The 12,274-nt window shown below is 48.0% G+C and overlaps 1 non-coding gene across 1 annotated transcript; it reads left to right on the top strand.

Annotated features, from left to right (window-relative positions):
* Positions 1 to 165: 165 nt before the first annotated feature.
* On the top strand, positions 166 to 238 carry TRNAR-CCU (transfer RNA arginine (anticodon CCU)). The gene has a single exon. It is a non-coding gene; the product is annotated as a tRNA-Arg (tRNA).
* Positions 239 to 12,274: the final 12,036 nt, after the last annotated feature.

Genomic DNA, 12,274 nt, shown 5'->3' with positions numbered 1-12,274 from the left:
GCCCAAGGATGTTGCAAAAGATCTGAGAGGGAGTGTGGATCCAATGTGGGAATAGAGGGGCAGGAGAAAGGCTGGGATAAAACCAGAGAATGATGTATAACCTACAGGAAACACGAGAGGGGAAAGGGAGACTAGTGTAATATCATTGCAGGTTTCTACTTGTCAGCTCCAGTGGCCTAATGGATAAGGCATTGGCCTCCTAAGCCAGGGATTGTGGGTTCAAGTCCCACCTGGAGTAGAGATAAAAAAGAGTTGATTTTAAACCCTTTCCAAGGGTGAAAACAGAAAGTTACTACTACTCACTAGTAAAGGAAATCAAGAAGTTTTTCAAAAACGGGCCTAGACACACCTTTCATCTGAACTTTGTATGTTCTTACCCCCTCGTAAGAGTTGTACACTTTCAGAGGAAGTGCTGGTTTCTTTTATCCTATTTTAATAACCACCTGTTCTACTTGATGATACAGCAATCATTTATTTTTCTAGATGTGTTCATTGTATTATGGTTGCATATATATTTAAAACTCCTCATATTTTATAAACACTCATTTAGAGATTAAGTTTTTCAACAACTGGATTGCCTTAAACTAATGGGCTAGGTGGTAACTATAATTAATAATAACAGACTATAACCCTGGCTGGTATAGCTCAGTGGATTGAGTACTGGTTTGTAAACCAAAAGGTTGCTGGTTCGATTCCCAATCAGGGCATGTTGTGGGTCAGGCTCTCTGTAGGAGGCAGCCACACATTTGATGTTTCTCTCCTTCTCTTTCTCCCTCTCTTCCCCTCTCTTTAAAAATAATTAAATAATTTTAAAAAAATCTTTAAAAAATGAAAGTTTTTTAATTAAAAAGTACTGTATGGTATACTTGATATTTGCTACAAGAGTAGACCTTAAGTGTTCTCACACACAAGAAAAGGTAACTACATAATGAAGATAAATACCGTTTCTGGAAACTGTCATGTCAGTTGTGTGTCTGAGAGTGTGTATGTACTGAGTTGTGATGTTCAATATGTGTTTTCCTGTGCATCATGGTCAACAAAGTTTGAAAGCCTGGTTTAACCAGTGGATACATGGATAAAAAAAGAAGAGGAAAAAGGTAACTGTGAGCTGATGTGTTCGTTAACTGTGATGAATATTTCACAATGTATACGTATATCAAATCATCACCTTGCACACATTCAAGATATATAATTTTTTAACAGTTTTTTAAAAGATTTTTATGTATTTATCTTTAGAGAGGAAAGGAAGGAGAGAAGGAGAGAAACGTCAATGTATGGTTGCCTCTCGTGAGTCCCCTGCTGGGAACTGGCCCGCAACCCAGGCATGTGCCCTGACTGGGAATCGAACCGCGATCGTGTGGTTCACAGGCCCACACTCAATCCACTGAGCTACACCAGCCAGGGCTCAAGATATATAACTTTTTAAAAGATTTTATTTATTTATCTTTAGAGGGAGAGAGGAGAGAGGAGAGAGAAACATCAATGTATGGTTGCCTCTCATGTGCCCCCTGCCAGGAACTGGCCTGCAACCCAGGCATGTGCCCTGACTGGGAACTGAACTGCGATCTTTTGGTCCACAGGCCCATGCTCAACCCACTGAGCTACACCAGCCAGGGCCAAGATATGTAATTTTTATTTGTTAGTAAAGTGGAAAAAGTATAATGGGCTGAGTGGAGGCACAGACAAAGCAAGCTTATCTATCAGTTGACGATGTCTTAGGCTGGGGGACATGAGGGTACATTATAAAATTTTCTGTGCTTTTGTGCATGTTTGAAATAGTTGATGATGAAGTGTTTTTTTAATATATGCAATCCATGTAAAATTCTCCCAAACCAAAGGACATAACAGACTAAGATGAGAAGTCTCCTGTACATACCACATGCCTGAAGAGGAGGTGACCCTGGAGCTTTGTCATGCACATAAACAAAACATACTTCTCCCTTTATAAATTTTTATTGACTGATTTTGAGAGAGAGAGATTGACTTGTTGTTCCAGTTATTTATGCATTCATTGGTTGATGCTTGTATGTTCCCTGACCAGGTATCACCAGGTATCAATATTGGGATGATGCTCTAACTGATCTATCCGGCCAGGGCCAAACATAGTTCTCTTTTGCATTTAAAAATCATGAGTGGGACTCTTGTGTTCCTCCAGCTCTTTGGATTCCTTTCTGTAGATGCTAGAGACACTCTTGCATATTATTTTCATTTGTTGTTAAAGATTACTTATTTATTTTTAGAGAGAGGGGAAGGGAGGGAGAAAGAGAGGAAAAGAAACATCAATGTGTGGTTGCTTCTTATGCGTGCCCCCACTGGGAACCTGGTCCACATCCCAGGCATGTGCCCTGACTGGAAATCAAACTGGTGACCCTTTGGATCGCAGGTCAGCACTCAATCCACTGAGCCACACCGGCCAGAGTGCATATTAATCTCATTAAACACAAGCCACCACTGAGTTCAGCGCTCAGCTAACCAACCAAGAAACCTGGTAGAACCACATTCAGCTGCATGAGAAAACATGCTAAATACATTGCTTTTCGGAAACTGCACCCAAATCAATAAATTCACGAGGTGCAAAATTATATCCCATCCACCTTACTCTAACACCATTAGATCCATTTCCACACATATTCTCCAGGTCTTTGCTGGCACGACTGAGCAAAACTTGCAATTCTTTTGGCGTGTAACCTATTTTCTCTTGGGTTAGCATTGGTACTCGCTGCCTGCAGCACGCTGATCTGACAGTTATGAGGCAAGTGGGAACTAGGGTGGTTGGTGTGGGCTTTCAGGAGAACTGGCATCCCCTTGCAAGTCACCTGCTCCAGGTGAGATTATTGTAGGATATGCAAACACAGGAAAGCTGCTCTCTTCAGATGGCTGAGGACGGGCTGCTTTAGAGGTTTAAAACCGTGATCAAAGACTCTCAACTTTGTCTGAGCTCACCCAGATGTCCCCAAGACTTTGGCTCTACTCCTCCGTGATCTGTGTCATTTCTTCCACACGAAAGCCTTCCCGAGGCTATGCACTGCACTTACGCTGTCATTCCGTAACGTGCGTCATTCAATTACGTATTGGATGTTTAACAATTAGCCCTGCAGCTTATAGATTAGCCCTTATAGCTATCAGATTATTATATGACTGCCATAAAATGTCCCTGTATCTGAACTTAGGCTGGAAGTTTAAAGGCCTGGTCTCGTCATTTTCTTTCTGTACGCAAGCCAGCACACTCAGAATCCTTTCTGTGCCAGTCTCTGCAGTCACCTCTACTGCTGTAACAGTCAAGTGTGGCAGCCGAGTACTTGTTTCAGTCAGCACTTCATCATCGTCTGCCAGGCGCTACACGGCTTGATCGTGATGCCACTGTGCGCCGTGACTGCCAGTATCCCATTTCATGTTGGCAAGGAGCTCGGTGCTATGTTCAGGTCCAAGTTCATTACTGAGCCAGGGTCCACCAGCAGCCAGAATACCATCCATTGGGGAGTGAGGGAAATGGGGAAAGGTTGGTAAAAGGTATACACTTTGAGTTATAAGTCGTGGGGATCTATAGATCTATTAGAATGGTGACTACAGTTAGTAACCACATATTGTGCACATGAGATTTTCTAAGGGAGTAGGTCTTGTGTTCTCAACACACGGACAGTGACCATGGGAGGGGATGAATGTTTTGATTACCTTAGCTGTCATAATTATTTCACAATGTATAGTTATATCAAATCATCATAGTGTGTACCTTCAATATATGTGATTTTTACTTGTCAGTTACATCTCAAGAAAGCTAGGGGAAAAAGAAAACCCACTCGTTATTTTAACAGATTATTAATGAAAAAATGATTAACTAGGTATGAAGAGTTGTTAATGAGGCAGTTGGGGCAGAAAGGGGACTCAGAGAAAGCAGCAGCCACCTACAGGGCTGGGGAACCAAGGGAAGAGGTAAGATTTTTTTCTTTGACTTAAGAGGGAAGAAAGGAGAGAGAAGCGTTAATCAGTTGCTTCCCCATCCATGTATTCATTGCCTCTTGCCTGTGCCCTGACCTGGGATCAAACTGCAACCTGGTGCCTTGGGGCCACACTAACCAACTGAACTGCCTGGCCAGGGTGAGGTGAGATTATTAGAAGTTAGAAGTTTGGAGAGGATTTAGGGAGCTTGAAAGCAGATCTCCAAAAAAGAGATGCCACTCAACTAGCATGGGTGTCTTTGAGCTCAGAAAGGAGCTAGAATGCAGCCCTCTGAGGAGGGGACCTCAGTGAGCTTGTGCTGGTGTCTGCAATGAGCTGCGATGAGGCCGATTCTGTGAGTGCTGGGATAACCTCAAAGTGGATTCAGCTGTGGTTCGTGGAACACACTGTTGCTGCATGGATAAAAAAAGTGGGGGGCAATAGGAACAGGAAAGAGGAGGTAGCGTGTCCTTTCTTCCTCCTCCAGCCTTTCAGTCTCTCTAGTTCCTCCCCTCGGAAAACCTACAAAGACCAGCTGGCGATGCAGAATCTCCTAAACAGAGTCTAGAAGGGTGAGTTTGGAGTGGAGAGGTCAGAGGGTAATGACCAGCATACCTGCCCTATTCTGCTTCTTCCACATCCTTACAGGTGTGTCCTGTGTCCCTTTCACGAACTGACTACACAAAAGTCCGTATCTCAGGCTTGCTTCCAGGAAACTTGTCCTTAAACAGTTGGAGGCAGACTCTAAGAATGAGTTTCTGAAGCTGAATCACTTGCTGACTGCCTGGCACCAAGGACCGCATCACTGTTGGTGGGTAGAGTTTAAAGAGACCCTAGCATGTCGGAGCTAGGGTCAGACACGTTACCCGTGTCTGACTAGGATGGAGTGACGTTTCAGTCGAAATGGTAACTGTAAGGACTGGAATTACATGGCTATTGGTGAGTGTCTTCAATGAACTGAAACAAAGGAATAACAGGCTCAGGTTGACTAATCACCACTTCAGAGCAGTGTGAAAATCTGAGGCCACTTCGGCAGCATTAAAGTTCACCCACTCCCCTTATATCTGAAAGGCCAGTAAAGCTGAAAACCAGGCTCAAGTCCTCAGTGTGAAAGTAGAACTCGAGAAGAAGTGGAATTCTCAACCTTAGTGAGTGTCTTATGCCCATGTCAGGTGTCAGTAGTGAACAAGTGACCCTCAGACTTGGAATGGGCCTATCTGGGTAGATGCGTCGAGAACCTTGAACTCTCGGGGCCTGCTAAAGTAGCCCAGGCCCCCAACCCCTGTCTGAAGACTATGAAGAACCTCAAATGAGGCAGGCCTTATAGGACAATGTTGGCTTTCTTCAGGACCTGCTCCTACTTCCCCTCCAGGTCACAGGTCCAAATACTAGGGTCACATCTCAGCACGACCCAGTTGGGAAAATCCTGGGCCTGTAAAGGAGCTGGAGGATCTGGATAAGATGTCAGAGACAATGAGGAGAGTTTGCCCGGAGTGGATCCTCAGGGTTCTGGACTGGGGTGGCGAGAATACAAAGTCGGAAAAGGGACGGGTTGCCTGTATGAGACACTCTTCCATGGCACAAGACTTAACATCCTGCAACATCCCTCAGGCTGGTTACCATACACTGCTGGCATGGTTCTTGGAAAAGTGGGAAAAGCAAAACCTACACTACATGACGTGGAGGTGTCAGAAATCCCACGGCAGATTGTGAAGGAAGGGTTCAGAAGAGAAAACGCTACAGCGCGCTGGGACCCCTACAGTGTCAGAGCATGAACCCACCGGCTGAGTGTGTGCGTTGGCTGGGCCGGGAGGAAATGCCATTTACCAAGGAGAGAAATCACACACAGGTGACAGGGGCACTGGCATCTTTGAGGAGCTTAGGAGTGACTGTTTTCTGGTCTGGCACATACTGGGACACATCACAGTAGAAGGTATGCTTTTGTCCCTTGCATCTCCTATGATTAAGGAAGAAGCCCAGCACTTGATAGCACCCAGTGATAGTTAATTTTCTATGTCAATTTGGCCAGGCTGTGGTGCCAGATTTTTAGTCAAACACCAGCCTAGATGTTGCTGTGAAGGTATTTTTTAGATGCGATTAACATTTAAATCAGTAGACTTGAGTGAACAGCAGATTACCTTCCATTTGTCGGTAGGCCTTGTCCAATCAGTTGAGGGCCTTAAGAAAAAAGACTGTGAGGCTCCCGTGGAGAGGAAGGAATTTTGCCTCTGACTACCTTCCAACTCAACAAGGGAAGCAAGATTGCTGTGTGTGTCTAATCTCTGTTCTCCTTTGTGAGAAATCTGATAAATACGGTCTCTTTGGGGGACCTGTAGGATGCCTTAGACCAGACACCAAGGACCCGGCAGGCACCGATCCACTCCCCATCCCTCTCCTTTGCACCCCATTGCACCCCAAGATAGGAAAGCCTCCTTTTTCTGGCATAGAGCCAGGACCCAGGGTTGGCTAGGTGCCAGAGGCGCAGGGGAACCAGGAGGAATGGGCCTCTGGGAACCTGATACCCAGACGAAGAGGTGACATCTGACTCACTGACTCGGAGCTGAAGAGGTGACATCTGACTCACTGACTCGGAGCCGCAGGGCCAGCGCCGCTAACCCTGTAGCCCCCACCCCATCCCTAGAAAGGCGCCCACACTTTCCTCGCTGCTTGTTTCTCGCGGGAGCAGCGCCACCTAACTTCTGCTCCGAGTATCCCACGATGTCCCATTTTCTTTCTGCTTTAGACGGGAAGAGGGGCTGGGACAGGGCTGTTGAAGCCCGTGAGGGACTCCCTTCACAGCCGCAAATCTATCCCGCAAGGGAAGAAAACTGAGGCAGCTTCGAGGGGCGGGGGGACGGCACGCAGAATGGTGGAGGAGGCGAGAGTTCTGGGTCAGGGGGCACCTGCCGAGGCAGATGGCACCCCACTAGGTAGTGGCTCAGGCCCAGAGTTACTTAGGTTCTACCTTTAGCTGAAAACCCACCCCCAAGTCCTTTAGTGTCGTTTAATGTCGTCCTTTAATGTTTCAGCTGTAGAGCTGAGACTCAGCCTCGTAAGTGAGCTCGAATCCAAGTACTTGGGCAGTAATTCTTGGCCTGATTAGCTCCTGCCAGGATGGAGGAAATTTCAAAGTTCCTCCAAGGAAAACCCCTCAGAGAGGCTCCCAGCCACTTTTGTGTCAACTTCGACTTTTTTAATTACAAAAAAAATATATAACAAAACGTTAATGATTCAAAAGCAAGTTGTCCTGGTGAGTGTGGAGGTCGCTCCCGTGTTTGGCCCTCCGTGGAGCAGCAACAGGTTTTTCTTTGAAAGAAGTTTAGATTCTACAGACCCAGTCACCTCTGCTCAGTTGTAAAACTATTGGGGCAAAAGTCACACCCAATGTAGGGTTCAAACCCACGCCCTGAAACTTAAGGTTCTCATGCTTTATTAAGGAAGCTGGGCAGGTAGTTGTAAGGGTTCACCACCCCATAAGCTAGTTGAAGCTGCCTAGAACTTCGCTGTCCTAACTAAGGATTCCAGGCACGCTGCTCTCGGGCCTTGCAGCAGGGAATTTGCTGGGGCTTCTTCCAGCAGGAAGCCAGGTTGCTGTCAGGCCCCTCTCTGCCGTCCCCTGTGAGTCTTTGTGCCTCCGGACCTCTGGAGAGCCGGAGATCGGGAAAGTGCAGGAGAGCAGGAAAGGGACCTGGGATGAGTGCCACTAAAGATGGCCAGTAAAGAATGTGGGGCTGGGGTGGGGGGGGTGGTCTTAGGGTGTGGAAACTACCTGATTCCAATCACCGATTCTCATTTTCACACTCTTGGCCTTTTTAGGGTGTGGAGCGTGGAGCAAATCAGGAAGGCTCAGTGCTTCGCCACGGGAAAAAGCCAGGAGGACCTTCCACCCCGGGTGGACGCCGGGTCCCTTGCCAGTGCAAGAAGAAAGAAAAGTCGGGGGCAATGGAGCAGCTGCCCTTTGGGGAAGCAGTGTGCCCGGACCTCATCTCTGACCCCTGCATAGGGGTCCCACACAGGCCATAGAATCTCGTGGGTCTTCTGAGGCTGAGGCCAGGCCAAGACGGGGTTCAGCTGAGGACAGGAGCCCCGGGGTCTGTGTGGGACCCTGAGATAGTGATAGCCTGGGCAGACCGTTTGGGGGGCAACAGAGAATTATTTTCAAAATAAGCCAGGTGGTGAAAGACAAATACCATATGATATCGCCGTTAACAGGAATCTAAACAACAAAACAAACAAGCAAGCAAAATATGACCAATGACACTCCAATTCGGAACAGGCTGACAGGGACCAGAGGATAGAGGGGAGAGAATCACAGGGGAAAAGGGGATGGACTCACATGAACAAGTATAAAGGACACATGGACAATAACTAAGGTGGGGGGTGGAAATGGGAGGGAGGTGGGGAGCACGGCGGGGCAGGGCTGGGAATATAAGACAGAAAACTGTACTTGAACAAGAATTAAATAAAAATAAAAATTTAAAAAAGAGAGAGAATTATTTTCAGGGTCCTGAAATTGTGTTCCATGTTGAGTGAAATTTCTGGGCTGGGGTCCATCATGAGAGACCCCCACACTCACCCAGGCCACAGGACCTCGTTCATCACTTGCCCCCTCCTCTAGTTACTTGGAGCTGGTGGCCGTGGGCAGGTTCCCAGGGGAGTCAGGCCCGAGGGTCTGGGCACAAGGGTGGGCCTCAGCTCTCCAACCGGGCAGGTTCTGGCCCCAGCGCACCTCCTCCCCGCCGCTTCTCGAATGGAAACCAAGCCCTGGCCTGGCAGCTCCCCTTCCTCACTTCTGCAGCTGGGAAACCAGGAGGGCAGAGCTCGGGGCAAGGTTTCCAATAACAAGTGTCAGGACCACTTTTTCTTTTCTTTTTTATGTTGGGTTCTTGGTCTAGGGGGGATGATTTTTGCTTTGCATGTGAGAAATCCCGGGTTCAAATCTCGGAGAAACCCGTCTTACGTTTTTAAATTTATTTTACTTTTAGAGAGAGGCGGAGGGAGGGGAAAGCAATGTGTAGGAGATACATCAACTGGTTCCGTCTCACACACCCCTACCTGGGACTTGACCTTTCAGTTCCTTTGGTTCCTCGGCCGCACTTGGTCCACTGAGCCACACCAGCCAGGGCTGATTTCTCTTCTCATTACCCACCTTCCCCACACCGAGCGAGGGAAGGGAAGCTTGGTCCCTGCCACCAGCGACCTGGCCGGGCTTCCAGCAGTTTCTCACTCCTCCTAGGTCAACTGTAGGACCCTTCTTCCAGGGACCAAGAGGCGGGCAAAGCCCTCACAGCCACGCCTTTCTCTGTGAGAGGGAGACCCCATCAGTGTCTCAGGATCCGGGGTGACTGTGCAACTTGGCCTGGGAATACACTTGTGCTATGGATGTGAGAGTGAGGCAGGAGCCAGCATGGGAAGAACTCAGAGACTGCAACACTGTCACTGGCCAGCGTTTAGCACCCTGGTTGCCAGGAAATGCCTTTTACCAATTAGGTAGATTAAATAGTAAACTGAGGCGGGGAGGAGGAAGGAGACAAGTCTCACATGCTAACTCAGCAGTCCTGAGCCTGGTCTGATAATGTTGCCAGGGGTTCCAACATCACAAGAAACACTATGTTAGCAAGAAAGAAGGATAGTCCTTGAAATTCTATGTAGCATTTCCACTGTCTGGGAAAGAAAGCCTTGAAACTGCGCTTTCATCCCAAGGCCTGAGTGTGGGAGAGGGTCCCTGGTGACCAAAGAAAAAGCCCAAAACAACTTTAGTTAATTGCCTACCTCTGGTCACTATCTGTGTTATGAGGGAGTCCCTAATGTTTACAGGAAGAGCCCATGAATGACTTCGGAAAGTGCCCCAATTTTAATTAACTGCCTCCTGTCATGTATTTATTTATTTATTTACTTATCTCTAGAGGGGAAGGGAAGGAGAGAAGGAGAGAAATATCAATGTATGGTTGCCTCTCCTGTGTCCCCTGCTGGGAACTGGCCTGCAACCCAGGCATGTGCCCTGACCGGGAATCGAACCGCGATTGTGTGGTTCGCAGGCCTGCACTCAATCCACTGAGCTACACCAGCCAGGGCTCATGTATTTATTTTACAACAAGAAGAACAAATGGGGTCTGGAGCAAGATAAAGATTCAGGCTAACAGACCCCAACACATACCTAAGTTTGGGTGGTCACATTCCCCCAGGAAAGCTGGTGTTACAGAACACAGGGCTCAAGGGCTAAAAAAACTGTTACTGAACACCCCCTCAACAGGGTCAGGAGGGGACAATATATTATTACCGAAAGGACCCCCCACTAGGTTCGATTGTCCGTTGCCATAGGAAAGACGTCTCTCAATGCCAGAGATTTGTTAAAAGGAAAGGAAATGCTTATTTAATGCTATATAGACTTAAAGTAGTGACTTAATGTCTTCATTAAGACATCAAAGTCCTTTAGGATACCCATAGATGCACACAATGCTTCCTTCTCCCCCTGCCTTAATTCGGGGTACTGTATCTCAGGAAAAGAAGCACATGTCTGTGATTCAGGCTCCTGGCACCGTCAGCTGTGTCGCCATCCAGGCAGGATCTCTAATCCAAAGCCATGTGGCACCTTCTCACGGCCTACTGGCAAGAGTTCTTTCACCCTTCTTCCAGGCAAAGTCTCTCCTGTTTCCCAGGCCACATGGCCAAAGGGAGCACCCCAAAACCACATGGTCCTCTTCTACCAAAGCTGCAGGGGTCCCCACTCTGGCCAAAACCACATGATTTTTCTTGGCAAAGCTGCAGGGCAGGGGGACGGTTGCCACTCTGCCAAAGCCAAGTGACGGTTCTCTGCTAAAGCCGCATGGTGATTCTCTCCACCCAGGCTGCAGGGGTTCCCACTCTGGCAAAGCTGCGTGGCTCTCTCCTCTCAATGGCTACTGTGTCTGGGTTTAAATCCCCACACCAACCTTCCTCTATACTCCCGTTTCCAACTCCTCCTACAATCAGTTACACTTGCCAGCATTCCTGTACTATTCCAAGTTTACTGGGCTGCCATCGTGAGTCTGGGCAGGTGTGGCACCATGTCTAGAACCAATCTTGCCCAAGCTCCCACGGAGGCACTGTCACCTGGAGGAGCTGCCCCCTAGTTACATCTTGGGGGGAAGTCACTTCCATCCCCCCTGGCTCAGAGCATGGCCACAACTATTTAACATATATCTATGCAACCAGTTAAGGGTTATAGATATGTTAACTGGCCATGCCAGAGGTTAGCTGCAAGGTTGTTGTTGTACAAAACAGCTGTGCATGTTCCTGCTCCATGTGTCCCTTCCCCCAACTCATACTTGAGGGGGGATGGGGTGAGGACATCTTATATGTCTTTCTAATATTTCCTGGACACCTTGAGTTCTGGACCCCATTCCAAATCCTTTTTGGGGGGCCCTCCTCCTAGCTGTACCCTGTATCATCACTGGCACTGCATTTACCTGTTAATCAATATGTAACTTTTTCTCTTCCTATCCCACCAACTTTATGAGTCCTCAGAACAAAGAACTCGCTCTCTCTCTCTTGGGGGCTCTGGATGCTCTTGGCTCCTGGGCCATCCTGGGGCTCTGGCCTCAGGCTCCCCAGGGGCTTGCCACCCTGGTCTTCAGCTGCTCTTGCTTATGTCACCCTGCTTTGCCCTGAAACTTTGTCTTTTACCCCCTCATCTACCCAGTCCTGTTCTCATCCATGAGAACGGGCCACTGATAAACTGATTACATACTATAGATTTGCTGACTTGTAATTCTTTACATGAATCAGCAAGAAGAACCAGGCCTCTCCTGTCAACGAGAGGTTATAAATTCGAATTCTGGAGGAGCCCATCTTTCCAAAAGTCTTTCTCCTTTTTTTAAAAAAATAAATTTTATTCATTTATCTTTAGAGGGGAAGGGAAGGCAAGAGAGAGAGAAATATCAATGTACGGTTGCCTCTTGTGTGTCCCCCACTGGGAACTGGCCTGCAACCCAGGAATGTGCCCTGACTGGGAATCGAACTGTGATCCTTTGGTTCACAGGCCCGCACTCAATCCACTGAGCTACACCAGCGCAGGCTTCCTTCTCCTTTTTGAGGGGCTATCTGAAGGGCCTTCCACAACCATGGGAAAGGAGAAAACTGCAGCAGGAGACTGAGTGTGGGGAGGGGGGCTTGTGCCTCAGTGCTGGGGCTGCCAAGGGCCTGGGGTCCCCACGAATCTCCTGAAGCTGCACTGCAGACGCGGAGCTTTTCTTCGAGCTGGAAGAACCGCAGTGCCTCGTCATTATCCAGATGTGATGAGACCGACAGACCCAGCCATTGAAAAGACGGCTCGTTACTCCTGGGTCCCAGGAGGAGG

Source organism: Sturnira hondurensis, unplaced genomic scaffold, assembly GCF_014824575.4.
Source record: "Sturnira hondurensis isolate 20B ecotype Veracruz unplaced genomic scaffold, ASM1482457v3 Scaffold0004089, whole genome shotgun sequence".
Classification (NCBI taxonomy): Eukaryota; Metazoa; Chordata; class Mammalia; order Chiroptera; family Phyllostomidae; genus Sturnira; species Sturnira hondurensis.
This window is presented reverse-complemented; position numbering and strand designations above follow the sequence as displayed.